At 34.3% G+C, this 14,979-nt stretch overlaps 1 long non-coding RNA gene across 2 annotated transcripts; it reads right to left on the reverse strand.

The window, feature by feature from the left end:
- Positions 1–6,221: 6,221 nt before the first annotated feature.
- On the reverse strand, positions 6,222–8,109 carry LOC133804192 (uncharacterized). 2 transcript variants are annotated; one of them, XR_009878349.1, is made up of 5 exons: positions 7,915–8,109; positions 7,718–7,827; positions 7,222–7,329; positions 6,932–7,078; positions 6,222–6,357 (listed from the first exon to the last, which is right to left on the reverse strand). It is a non-coding gene; the product is annotated as an uncharacterized LOC133804192 (long non-coding RNA). The 2 variants fall into 2 exon arrangements; XR_009878348.1 differs by lacking the exons at positions 7,718–7,827; positions 7,915–8,109 and having other exon boundaries at positions 7,222–7,333.
- Positions 8,110–14,979: the final 6,870 nt, after the last annotated feature.

The raw sequence follows: 14,979 nt of genomic DNA on the forward strand, positions 1-14,979 counted from the left end.
GAATGAGAGATTCCCGCGTATGTTGTTGAAGCTGTCTCTGGGAATCTTGACTTAGTCTCCTCTAGCTAGTTGATCCACCTCCTACTGACCACTCATGCAAGTGTTGGTCGGACGTGCATGGTGGTAGGACATGTTTTCGTGGGTTGAACGTGCATGGTGGTAGGACATGCACTTCTCTCCTCTAACATGGCACTCTCCTCTAGCATGCCATGTTCCTCCTTGAACCAATCTCCTTGGCTTCTCCTCGGACCACCAATCTCCTTGGCTTCTCCTCGGACCAAGGTGGTCCGAGGCAACCTCCTTGGCACCTCACCTTGGACAACATTGAAGCAACCTCCTTGGCACCTCACCTTGGACAACATTGAGGCAACCTCCTTGGCACCTCACCTTGGACAACATTGAGGCAACCTCCTTGGCACCTCACCAAACATGTCCGATCGAACATTGTATAGGCTCTCCTTATCAAAATCTAAGTCTCCATTCTCTTGCATGAGACTCCTCCTCCTTAGCTACTTACCTTGGACAGGTTCGAGCCAACACTTAGGAAACCTTGGGAGGCTTGCCTCCTACACACCCTTGGGGTCTCTTAGGACCACATCTCCCTTGGGGTCTCCTAGGACCACTTCTCCCTTGGGGTCTCCTAGGATCACTCCCCTTAGCCTCCTAGGATGCATTCTCCAATTTTTGGGTATAACAGTAGTGATTACAATCACTAATATAATAGTGGTACCCTATATATATATATAAAGTTTTAAAAATGTTTCATCACATTAATCTTCTTTTTTTAGGCCCATTTTCATGGATGAGTAATATATATAAAAGAATAAATAACATTTTTGCCCCTTGAATTATGACCGATTCAGATCGTGCCCCTCGAATGATTCACTATGTTAAAAATTCTCCCTGAACTATACTTGTTACTCAAACACGGGATTTCTGTTAGAATACGTCCTAGATGGCTAACATAATGATGATGTGACATTTTCCTGCAGATGTAACAATGTCACATGTTGTTAAAAATAGTAAAGTCATATTTAGTTTATTATATTTTAGAAATTCTTAATTTAGTTTTTACTAAATTAAAGAATAAAAACTAAATTAAAGAATGATTTATATCAATTGTTATTTAGAGGTTAGCTATTTATTTTGTGGTTAATACACATTAGAGAAACCTATAAATTAAGGTATTGTAATCAATTCTAAATCATCTCATAGTCATTTCATTTTTTGAGAGTTAACTTACTTTTCTCTGTTTTCTCCTCATTAGAGAGAAATTTGTATTTCTTCATAACTAGTAAAATATTTTCTTCATTATTTCCAATTTCAACTTTAAGTTGTTGAACACCCAAAATTCCCTAACAGTGGTATTAGAGCTTTGGTTGCGGGTTATTGTTCATGACGAATAGGGAAGCCAATTCAAGTTAAAGGCATACGCAGTTAAAAAAAATGGCAGCGAAGTTTGAAATTGAGAAGCTCAATGGGAACAATTTCTCATTGTGGAAAATGAAGATGAAGGTGATCTTAAGGAAAGATAATTGTCTAGCAGCTATTGATGTAAGACCAAAGGAGATCACCAACGATGCCAAACGGAGCGAGATGGATGGAAATGCAATTGTTAAACTACATCTTGCACTAGCCGACGGTGTATTATCAAGTATAGCTGAGAAGAAAACAACGAAAAAGATATGGGATACTCTTACAAAATTGTATGAGTCTAAATCCCTGCACAACAAAATTTTCTTGAAAAGAAGACTTTACATCGTTCGTATGATGTAGTCGTCTTTGGTGATCGACCACATCAACACTCTACTTTCATAGCTTACAACAATGGGGCATAATGTAGAGATGAGTGAACGTGATGAAATTTTACTTTAGAGTCTACCTGATTCATATGATCAACTCATTATCAACTTAACCAATAATATAGACGTCCTAGTCTTTGATGATGTTGCAGCAGTAGTTCTTGAAGAATAGAGTCAGCGCAAAAATAAAGAAGATAAGCGTGGAGGCTCACAACAAGATGAGGCCTTGACGATGATGAGAGGGAGATCAATGGAACATGGCTCTAATGGGAGTCAATATCAGAATAGATCAAAATCTATAAGTAAGAAGAATGCCAAGTGTCATCAATGTGGCAAGAAAGGGCACTACAAAAAGGAGTGTTGGTATCTCAAGAAGAGCGAAGATGCCAAAGGAAAATGTCCAGAGTCATCAAAAGCTCAGGGTTGTGTAGCAAGTACTTCAGATGATGGTAAAATTTTATATAGCGAGGTAACGGCAGTTACTGAAGGTAGAAGAAGTTTTACTAATGTTTGGCTTATGGACTCATGAGCTACATGGCATATGACCCTACAGAGATAATGGTTTCACCAATATAAACCTATTTCAGGAGGATTTATGTTCATGGGAAACGATCATGCCTTGGAGATTGCTGGTATTGGTACCATCAAATTGAAAATATATGATGGTATAGTTCGCACCATCCAGGAAGTACGACTTGTAAAGGGCTTGAAGAAAAATCTATTGTCTTTGGGACAATTAGATAATAATAGGTGTAAAACCCATGTTCAAGGTGGGATTATGAAGATAGTTAAAGGCGCGCTTGTGGCGATGAAAGCAGAAAAGCTAGCTGCAAATTTGTACATGCTTAAAGGAGAAACACAACAGGAAGGAGAATCTTCAATTGCGTTAGCAGACTAGACTGATAAATTAACAATGATGTGGCATCGTAAGTTTGGCCACATGTCAGACGAGGTTTGAAGATTTCTAGCATAGCAAAAGCTTATTCCAGGGCTCAGAAAGGTTTCATTACCCTTTTGTAAGCATTGTGTTACTAGTAAGCATCATAGATTAAAGTTTAGTAGTTCTAACAGTAGAAGTAAAACTATCCTAGAACTAATCCACTCTGATGTTTGGCAAGCATCAGTTTTGTCCCTAAGAGGTGCAAGATACTTTGTATCCCAATTAAGAGAAAGGCAGACATATTTATAGTTTTCAAAACGTTCAAGTGTTTGAGAATAGATAATGGAGGAAAATATACCAGTGATGAATTCAATAGCTTTTGTCAACGAGAAGGTATCAAAAGGCAGTTTACTGTGGCGTACACTCACAAAAAAATAGCATAGCAGAGCGAATGAACATGACCTTGTTTGAACAGACAAGGGCGATGTTGAGAACTGCAGGGATGGCTAAGTCATTTTGGGCTGAAGCAGCCAAGACAACATGTTATGTGATCAATCGGTCACCATCACCCGCAATTAATCTAAAGACGCTGATGAAAATTTGGACTTGTAAGTCAATCGATTATTCTCGCTTACATACATTTGGAAGTCATGTGTACGTTATGTACAACGCCCAAGAAAACCCAAAGCAGGATTCGAAATCCAAAAAATGTATTTTCTTAGGGTATACTGATGGAGTAAAGGGGTACTGCCTGTGGGATCCCACTGCCCACAAGGTGATAATCAGTAGAGATGTGATATTTGTGGAAGATAAGATACAAGAAGAAGAAAGTGATAACACTCTAAAAGAGAAACTAAAGACTACTACAGTTCAAATTGAAGATAAACAAGAACTAGATTCTTCTGAAGCAGCAATAGAGCACGAAATACAAGGGAAAATTGAATCTACAACTCCACAAGTTCGACGGTCAACTTGAGAGAGGAGAATACCACCTTGGCACCCAGACTATGCTATGGAGGGAAATGTTGCATACTGCCTACTAACAGAGGATGGAAAGCCATCAACTTTCCATGAGGCTACAAAAAGCCAAGAAGCTTCTCTGTGGACAACAATGCAAAAAGAAATGGTAGTTCTCCATAAGAATAGAACATGGGATCTTGTTCGACTACCACAAGGAAGGAAGGCCATTGGGAACAAATGGGTCAACAAGATCAAGTGAGATGGCAATGACCAAGTGGAGCGGTGTCGTGCTAGATTGGTGGTGAAAGGATTTGCTCATAAAGAAGGCATTGACTTCAATGAGATATTTTCTCTTGTTGTTAGACCTACAACAGTTCAAGTGGTCTTAGCAATGTGTGCTACATTTGACTTATACTTAGAGTAGTTAGACGTGAAAACTACATTTCTTCATGGAGAACTTGAAGAAGAAGTTTATATGCTCCAACTAGGAGGATTCGAAGTAATAGGAAAAGAGAACTTGGTTTGCAGGTTGAACAAATCTCTATACGATCTCAAACAGGCGACGAGATGTTGGTGTAAGAGATTTGATTCCTTCATCATGAGTCTTGGATACAATAGACTTAGTTTAAATCTTTGTGCTTACTACAAGAGATTTGGTGATGGTGATTTCATTATTTTGTTATTGTATGTTGACGACATCCCAACAATGATCGTATTGCAGAATTGAAGGCTCAGTTGGCTAGGGAGTTTGAAATGAAGGATTTGGGACCAGCAAATAAGATTCTAGGGATGCAAATTCATCGAGATAGAAATAATAGGAAGATTTGGCTTTCTTAGAAGAACTACTTCAACAAAATCTTGCGTCGATTCAACATGCAAGATTATAAGCCAATTTCTACCCCTCTTCCTATTAATTTCAAGTTATCCTCAAGTATGAGCCCTAGCACTGAAGCGGAGAGGATGAATAATATCTCAAGTACCATATGCATCACCAGTGGGTAGCTTAATGTTTGCTATGATTTTCACAAGACCAGACATTGCACAAGTAGTGGGAGCGGTTAGTCGATACATGGCGAATCCTGGTATAGAACATTGGAGTCACTACAAGAAAAAACAGTATTCATAACACTTAAACTGCTAACCGGGACTATTGATAATGCTTCTGAAAATGCTAACATAGCCCCTGTTATTAAAAGTCCAGTCTTTTCTATAACAGTATTTGAATGTTATGTTCGGTGTTATCTTAAACTATTCAATAACACATTTTTAGTTGCTATAATATTCAAATAATTACATTTAGATAGAGATTTTGGTTATAAATTTGAAGTTTAATCTTATACTTTTTTCATAACACTTTTCAACTGTTACATTTGATTATTTTGATAACATTTTTAGTTTGTTATATTATATAAACCATAACGATTTTTTACGCTTATAATATGTTTTTAAATCATAACATATAGTAATAAAATTGTTACTTTAGTGTGGATAATATATTTTAAATTATTTTTTGATAAGTATACTTATATGGTTTTTTTTAATTAAAATATTTTCATTATTGTATTTTGATAAACAAAATCAAAATTAATCATAAAATGTAATTCTCAATAGATTGATAAACCATAAGTATTACATTAAACAATAACTAATTCAAACCATGAATGTGTCTACTTCATGAGATCTTAGTTCTAACTTAAATTTGAAAGCTTAACATAATAAAGTTTTATAATCTTGAACATTTTTTACTTCAAACTATAGTTTGGATGATGCTATTGTTGCTGCTGCTGTTGCTGATGTTGTAGCTGTTCTTCAGCTTGTTATGCTTGACTGTGAACCCCAGATGGTGTACTAGTCCTTCGAGGGAACTTGTTCAAACTCTCTGAAAAATAAATAGAGAAAGATAAGCAGCAAATATAAAACTGCATGCTAACAAGAATGAAACTATTCTCATAAGAAATATAATCCAAGGTCAATAAGTCTTGGAACCCTTGTAATCTGGTTTTGGTATCAATAAAGATTCATTCTAGTTATTCAACATACTAGTGTGCATCAGCAATACAAAGACCCACGAACAGATTAATGGTGTATTCAAGAGACCACTGACACTCTTTAACCACAAAATATAACTCACCTTCAAGAAAATCTTTTACACTACCCACAACTTCATTTATTCATTTTTTGTACCTTTTATTGGGTGCCTAACATCTAGCAGAATTTATAAAAAATTTGAGGCTTTCCAAGTCATCATCATGTAATAGCATGAAGAATTTAGCCGAAATCAACATCATTATGAAGTGATAAACCAGATATTTCTAGACAAGTTTAGATCTATTTTGTTCCTTTGTTTACTTTTTAGTTTTAAGATATACACAAATAAGATTTAACAATAAATATATCTTAAACAAAGAAAGAAAAGAATTTAAATGTTATAAATTCTATAGATATAGGTGCATCTGTAATTAAACAAAGAAAACTTACAGTAAAAGTAGTTACAGTTCTTTTGGTGCACAGATCCAGCCTCAAGTCCAGATTCTTTTCATGGAAAGATATGTCTCTGAGCATGTGATGAGTATAGACATGTTCAATCTAAAAGAATAATTAATTGGAGAAAAACACAAACCTCAGAACTTGATGATGAAAGTTAAATATCATCAACTTGTTTTCTTGTTACAAAATCTACTGTGATCAAGTATAGACTGCTCAACCTCGACTGAACTGAAGCAACAAAATAAAAGATTAATCAAATAACCTATATCAAAAGTTAACATTACAAAACAGTGGTAGATTTCCCTTTTTTTGCTATAATAAACATCATAGGTATGCAAACACTAAGACTAAATCCCTCTGAAAGACTTCGATTGGCAGAGAGAATTAAAACTGGAAACAGCATATTCCATCATAAAAAGATCTATTTAAACTATCGAGAATAGTCACATTCACACAAAACCAATATACATAAACTATGTTCCTCAAGCTATACAAAAGCTAAAAATATGCGTCCTCATATCTTACAGGTTGACAAAAATTACACTCAAACATCAGAATCCTGTTGTACCAAAAGTAATTTTAGTGTCCACATCATTATGTCAACATCACATGTTTAATTTATCTCAGTTTCTCCAAACATTTACTCATCAAAATAATTTGAAGCCCTGCATGGATTCTATGCTACATTACCCCCAATTAAATATGTGGAATTTCTAATAATAGGCACATCCTAGGTAAAAAATACATAGATAGAAAGATGTATAAATTACATAAGAGAAAGAGGGAGAAAGCGAGAGAATACATTGTAGGCAAAGGAAGCTCTGGTTTGACTCTTGGTGCCATAGTTACAATGTTTGTCTCAGGACGAGTGGCTTTCCCTGTTGCTCCCGTTGCCTTGTCTTTTTTCAGCTTTTTAACTGATGAGCCCTGCTTTCCTCCTTCTGCTGATCTTTTTTGAACACACGAGTTAATATTAAGCATCACAAGAGTGGATGCCAGATAAATATCCTATAACTAGACAGTCACAAACACAGTCTAAACAGAGGTTACATAGATATGGATAGTAAAAGAAATAACCAAACATTTTTGTACCTTATTTTCCTCCCACTCCGACTCTTTAGTTTCTCCTTCTGCCTTTTCAGAATCAGAAAGCAAACCCCCAGTCTTTTCCAAGCGTTCTTCCAAAGAGTCTTCCAGCAACTATAAAAATATGGCAACTACTTAAATTTCCTATTACTAACAAACATATATGGGAAACTGTCATATAGAAAGAAAAAAAAAACCTCTTTTAGGCTACTAAATAACTCTCTGTAGGTTGACCAAGTTTTAAATAATTAATTTAGAAAAGAAGAATGATGCTTATCATTCCTAAATAATTTTGAATGAAAATGAAAAAGGGAAAAACATGTGATAAATACTGAGATCAGAAGACAAATGAAAAAGGAATGAATAAAAGACATTTAGATTCCATTTTAACTTCAACATACCAACATGAATCAATGGATCATAAGTGTAATACTCAGAGCACAAAGAGGGGGTAACAGAAAAAAGCAAACCCGATTGAAACAAGATAACTTTGTTGACTCACCCCCCAATCTATTTCCTTCTGATTAATCTGACTGACTGCATCCTGGCTGCTGCCAGTCAATGTAACAGCCTCCGCATCATCAGAAATTTAGTTGGGCTGTCCAGGAGAAACTGCAAACCAGTACACATGCATACATTGCCATCATATAAAAATAAAGGAAGCATTTTTACATAAGCGGTAAAAGAAGAAACGTGTACCTTGAAAGTTGATATGCTCATTGATAATACCAAGTACAGTGGTAGATTGAGACTTATGCAGAAATTGCAGAAGAAGCTCATAAGAATACTGAGAAGACAACAAGTCATGAGTTTTTTTATACTGCTGCCTCACTGATTCAAGTATACGTATGTTACTAGCAATCATAAGCAACGGTTTTGACATCCTTCCAGAAGACTGTGCATTATACCAACACACTAATACAGTGCATAGGTTATTCATAACTCAACAATAAATAAATAAATTACAAGAAGCAGTAGGCACCCCAACCTAAATCATTTACTATAAATTACAAGAAGTAGTAGGCACCCCAACAAGAAGCAGTAGGCACCTCGTCCTCTAAGTCACACTAATAATTTTTTTAAGCTATAAACGAAACTACTATATAGGATTTGGGCCACAACTTTCCTATCAGTAAGAGGGTTAAAGCTTATGGAAGGTAGTTGTTTCAGTTGAGGCATCTAGCCAACTTGCATAGGCCTCATCTCTACAGAAAGCAATGAAAAAGATTTCCCTATAAATTGCTGAAGGTTTTCCTTTCATCTCTAAAGGGAACCACAAGCGAGTTTGGCAAATAGGTTCCTGATCTAAAGGTCTCAGGTATACATATCCTATAACTATAATAATGGGGTATTCTTTCCCTTTTAAGTACTTTATGCTCCCTGTTTATCAAAACGAAAGTTAAGATTGCTAACATCCTGTGGTGCTAGTAATTATTAATAAAGTTGGTGTACCAAACAAATAAAATAGTTCATTTCGTTTTGGCAGCACCACAAATGACAAAATCTACGCTACCCTCTAAGTCAATAAAACAAAAGTTAATGAATTTAACGTTCAAAATGTATTGAGAATATAACTTAAGCTTAGGCATACTATCTTTCATCGTGTAGGTGGCCAACTTAATGCAATGCTTACTGAGCCATAAAAATTAAGAATCTCAATGTTAACATTAAAATTGCTCAAAATGCAAAAGTAAAAGATCAGAAAAAACAAACCTGTTTCTTCAGCATCTGAGCTCCATTCAATTCATAAGTGATCTGGGCATCAAGACGTGTACGCATAGCTGCTATCTCTTTAGGCGTTGAGTTAGCCATCTTACAGTAGGATTTGAACCTTTCCTCCCACACAAACTCACACACCCAACCACTTGAGTTAGCCAAGTGACTATAATTAATTTTATTTAAAATATTATTTTTGCAATTTTGTTAAACTAAACTATTTTGAATTTATTAATCTAATTTATTGATCAAAACAAAAATAAATATAAAATTGCCCACAACTTGACAACCCAGCTCAACCTAATAAAGCATGTGCAAAATCCACAAATTTCCAATGCGCCAAAATGACAGATTAGAATTCGATCTTTAAAGTTATCATTGTCATTTCATAATATTTTTTCCACGTGATGAAATTGGGAAAAAGAAAAATGACAATTTAGAATTACATCTAAGAGACAGAATTAGAGGGAAATACCACTCTAATTAATGATTTTTGGAAACAATAAAAATTTAACTAGTGTATCATGCTAAAAAACATTATGAATATAGTATTATTATTGAGGGAAATGCTTTGTAAAGATAAATTTAATGAAAAAGTTTGTGAAATAATTTTCAAAAGAACTATTTGCAAGTTAGCTTCTATTTTAAGGATGTTTCAAGGATTTATGCTGATCAAAGTAGTCTTCTCAACAACACTCGTACATACTTCTCAGGGTGTCAAGTGTATTGAGAAGATTATTTCGAAAACAATATTTTAACATAAGCTATTTTGGCAAGGTAATGTTTTAAGTTCATTTTTCTATGACAAGTTTATTATAATTCAGATTTCTAAAGTTCCAATAAAGATTTCATGTGATATCTATTTATATTAATTATATTAAAAAAAAAAGAGGAAAAAGATAATGCTAGTAATTCTAACTCCAAGATTTTAATATCAATCGATGTAGCATATTAGGATCCTCAGCATTGTTAGCAGTTAAAAAAACATCCAAACATTGAGTATTTTTTTTTTACTATTGTAAGTGATCTAATGCTTGAATCAATGGATTCATATATGATATATCATGTCCCCATTTTCTGCTCCTCTATATCTCACCACTCACCAGCAAACAACTCAATTAAATGGCAATCAATGCACATGTAAGGATAAATAAATAAAACAAAATATCATTTTGTGGTGGGACATAGAACAAACAGAGAAAAATGGGAACAAGAGATTTGAATCCTAAATCAATGCAATTTGAGTCAAAGCACAAAAATCGAGGTATACCCAAAAATGAGCGCCAAACAAATTAAATTTGGCACCATAGTTATTTACCTTCCATATGAACATGTAAAATGATGTTATTGCAGCTTTGCTGCTCAAATCAACCGACTTGGCATTAGTCCAGAGTATTGAAGCCAAAATTGTGTGTCCCAATACCTAATCAAGGAAATACATATAAAAAAATCAACATTCACAGTACTAATCATCGTTGAGCCCTTGACATCGTAGCAAGAGGAAAAAACAACAAAGATAGTAATATTTGTGACAATACACCCAATCATTTTAAAGAGGTTTACTTTCTACAAAATTAGTACCTCAAACATTACCGTAATGACTTTGCTCCACAAGAAGCCAGATGATGCTCCTACTAAAAGTGCAACTGTATAAGCAATTTCAAGTAGTGAAATGCATATCCAAAACACTTGCACAATGTGATTTAGTATGGGAACAAAATAAGGTGTTCAAAAAGTGGTAACAAAATAGGCTAAACATTTAATACTAACCCGCTTTTGACCCAAGCGCACTGTAAAAGCAGATGCCATAAATCCTATCTCCATCAATATGAGGTATATCCTACACATTATTCAACAACAGAAAAAAAAAATTATTTCAACTATGTCTGAGTTTGGTGTGCCCAACCAAGCAGAAAGGGAAAGCACACAACATAGTTCCATGGAAAAAAAAAAACAAAAGTTGATACCTTAAATAATGCTATAACAACTGAGAAGAAGCTCATAAATGCAGTTGCAAAGATGAGAGGCCTTGAGAAGGCAACTGGCCTTTTAAAGACATGAGTCTGAAAATCAATGCATATTTCAGTACTTGGAATCATTGAAATATTTTCCATTAAAAAAAAAATTATTGAAATCTGAAACGCATTACTATTATAATTTACATGATCATAGTAACAAATGGCTAAAATATGCAACTATTTGGTAAAACAGATACCCAAATAAACATTATTCCTTCCCTTTCTATTTATATGATACATGTTCCTTTTCATTTACATTCTTAATATCTATGTCATGCATGATTTAGTTATTTTTAGTTTATATCCATACAATAAATGGCATAATGAAAACTTATTTTTATTAAAAGACAATCAGCTTTGGGCACAAGAAATAAGAATGTTTGGATCATGCATGGTATGAGTAGAAAGAGACATCCAAAGTTCAACTTGGCTTTCAACAAGAGGAATAGATATAACATACTGTGTCCGACTCTAAGATGGGTCTCTCTGAAAATAGTGTTTATGAAAACATAGATGGGGATTCGAATCACGATAACGAACAACCAAATCGAATAGATTCGACAGAAGTTTCTTAAAAGGATAAGACACTAAGAAAAAGACAAGCTAAAGATAAATAAAGATAAAGCAGTGAAATATTTTAGCTTCAAAGTTACTGAAATCAATTTGATGATGATAAATTCATTCAATCAAATATGTAATGGCACACAACAATGAATCAAACACTAACAAGCTCGTGGGATGTGTGTTTTTCTAAGTTAATTGCTATACAGAATAAACCCTTTTCTTTTCCAATATGGAACCTTTTTTTTGTTAAAGTCAAACCAAACTTTCTATGCATGTACATGATATACAACAAGATACCTCAAAGCTGCTTCCTCTGGATATGCTTGATCTCAAAAGATTTAGAGACTCGTCTTCTCCTCTGGATATACAACATGATTATTGTCTTGCATCTGTTCATGAGGTTCCGAGGGTGAAAAAGATAAGATCTTCATCCTATAGACATAACAAGAACAAACAGGGCGATTATCAATTCAAGAATCAATTTTTTCAGAAAATTGATGAATTACAATTTTCTGTGACCCAAATATACAGTTAATATCACAATTACATACAAATTTATAGCCTTTACGATATAACCAGACCAGACATGAAAACCCAGGTGAATGAAACCAACCCTCTTTTTTCATAAATTAGAATACATTACTAAATACAGTAAAATTCACATCAGCCAACAATCTGTATTATCAAATACAGCAGCCACAAGGAAGATAATGACATTCTACCAAAAGCAATGTCAAGTTAAGAAATTCAATCAATCTTTTATTCTCCTAAAAGAAATACCGTTGAAAAGGGACTGAGAGAGAGACCTAACAGAACCTTGAAAAGGAATGCTTGAAACAGATATGGCTATAGTAATAACAGATATGCCTGAAGCAAATTCAGTCAAGAAAAGACAAAACTCCCACCATCAGAACTCGGGACCAAATTGTTTGAAATATAATATTCTCAACTAAATCACAACCAAACTAACAATGAAAGAAACAGAGTTACCAATCCTAATAACCCAATACCCAACATCAAATTATGTAGTAAACACTCTGAAATAACTATCCGAGCAAACAGTTTCAAATTTTCAATCGCCCCCAAATATAAATAAAGTCCCAAAGCTTTCATTTTTAGCAATACAACAGAGCCAAATCCAGAAGAAACGAAAACCCAACAAATCAAATGAAAGTACCTCATGGAAGTTGCAAACAGGAACTTTCTCAGTTGTTCTCTTGCCCGGAGAGCAATCAATATCAGCTGCTGTATTAATAATACATTACTAAAATATAGTAAAATATGATGAAAAAGAAAGTAATGGTATCATACCTTAAAAAGACGTAAGCAGAGGAGAATACGAGTCGTGGTAAGTTGAAGAACTTCAGATAGTACAGCCTGCGATACAGTCGTTGTGTGCTCTGAAAGCTCGTATCGACGTCGTGAGGTAGAGATAGATGAGACGAGATGAGAGTGAGAGAGGATAAGTGTGTGAGAGAGTGTGAATGGAGGAGAATACAGAGTGCAAGAAAGAGAGGCACAAAGGCGGCAATGGAGGCTGAGAGAAATTGTTTGGGTATCTTAGGTTTAGGGATTAAATTATGGCTGAGAGAAATTAGACCCAATTTTTTCATTTGGCGCCTGTGTATATTTCATATGGCGCCAAAATATTTGTTCTGTGTTTTTTTTAATCATCTATCAATAGCACTTTTAAATATATGTTATTTTTTAATGTAATATATACTAAAAATTGTTGTAGTGAGTGTTGTATAGAGGATCCTGAGATATGTTAAGGGTACCTCAAACGATGCATTATGTTATGGAGGATCAGACTTTACTGTCAAGGGATATGTTGATTCAGATTATGCGGGTGATCTTGACAAAAGTAAATCCACTACGGGTTATGTGTTTACTCTTGCTAGAGGAGCTGTAAGCTGGGTTTCGAAATTGCAGTCTATCGTGGCTGCTTCAACGACGGAGGCAAAATACGTTGCAACTACACAAGCTAGCAAAGAGACCATTTGGTTGCAAATTTTATTGGAGGAGCTCGAACACAAACAAGAGAAGATTTCTTTGTTTTGTGATAGTCAGAGAGCGCTTGGCAAAGATTCCAACATTTCACTTGAACACAAAGCACGTACGAGTTCAATATCACTTTGTTCGTGAAAAGGTGGAAGAAGGAAGTGTGGAAATTCAGAAAATTCATACGAAAGGCATCCTAGCAGAGCTTTGACAAAGCTGATTAATAATGACAAGTTCATATGGTGTCAATTCCTTGTTGGTCTAGCGGATACGTAAGCAACATAACATGTGAATAAGAAAATATGACTTCAAGTGGGAGAATGTTAAAAATAGTAAAGTCATATTTAGTTTATTATATATTTAGAAATTCTTAATTTAGTTTTTACTAAATTAAAGAATAAAAACTAAATTAAAGAATGGTTTATATCAATTGTTATTTAGAGGTTAGCTAATTATTTTTTGGTTAATACACATTAGAGAAACCTATAAATTAATGTATTGTAATCAATTCTAAATCATCTCATAATGATTTCATTTTCCAGAGCTAACTTACTTTTCTTCGTTTTTCTCCTCATTAGAGAGATATTTGTATTTTTACATAACTAGTAAAATATATTCTTCATTATTTCCAATTTCAACTTTAAGTTGTTGAACACCAAAATTCCCTAACACATGTAGAATAGTTAGCAAGTTTGCCCCTCGAACTTTGATCACTACCAAATCGTGTCCCTTTTATTAAATTTCTTTTCTTAAACAAATAATTAAACCTTTATTTAAAAAAAAATCATTTTAAAAGATTAAGAAAATAAAAATACTAAAATTTTTAAATATTAAAAAATTAAAAATCTAATTAATAAAAAATAACTTTTTTTGCCTTTTCTTTTCTTTTACAATATAAAATAAATTTATTTAAAAATGAAAATTAAAAATAAATCATAAAACTAAGTTTTTTCCCCTTCATCTTTCTTCTTCTTCTTCTTCTTCACTACCTCCGCTCCATCATTTCCAACCACTCTAGGTTCTGCAGCGAGATGGACAGTCGGAGGACACAACAGAGGCAGTTAGAAGACTCGAGACAGTTAGATGACTCGAGAGGTCTCAGAACGTGAGAGGATATAGGACCAAAGGATGTATGTGTTGCACAGATATGAGATTCTACTCATCGCAATCATATATTTCATTCTCAGTGCATAGATTTGTGGTTGTTGAAGGCACCCATTTGTTCAATTTTACATATGAAATTACTAAAAATATGTAGGGATATTTGTGGCGAAAGTACCCAAGTTATTACGTTTGTAGCACTTAAGTACCCAATTTATTTTTTTGCCGGTGAAAGTACCTTTCGTCCATATTTTGTTGCAGTTGTTTATTTTGCCGCTAAGTCCACCACATGATGTCAAAATTATTAATAACCTAGGTACTTTTGCCGCAAATATCTCATAACTTGGGTACTTTTGCTGCACAT

The sequence above is a fragment of the Humulus lupulus genome, chromosome X (assembly GCF_963169125.1).
Source record: "Humulus lupulus chromosome X, drHumLupu1.1, whole genome shotgun sequence".
NCBI classification, from domain to species: domain Eukaryota; kingdom Viridiplantae; phylum Streptophyta; class Magnoliopsida; order Rosales; family Cannabaceae; genus Humulus; species Humulus lupulus.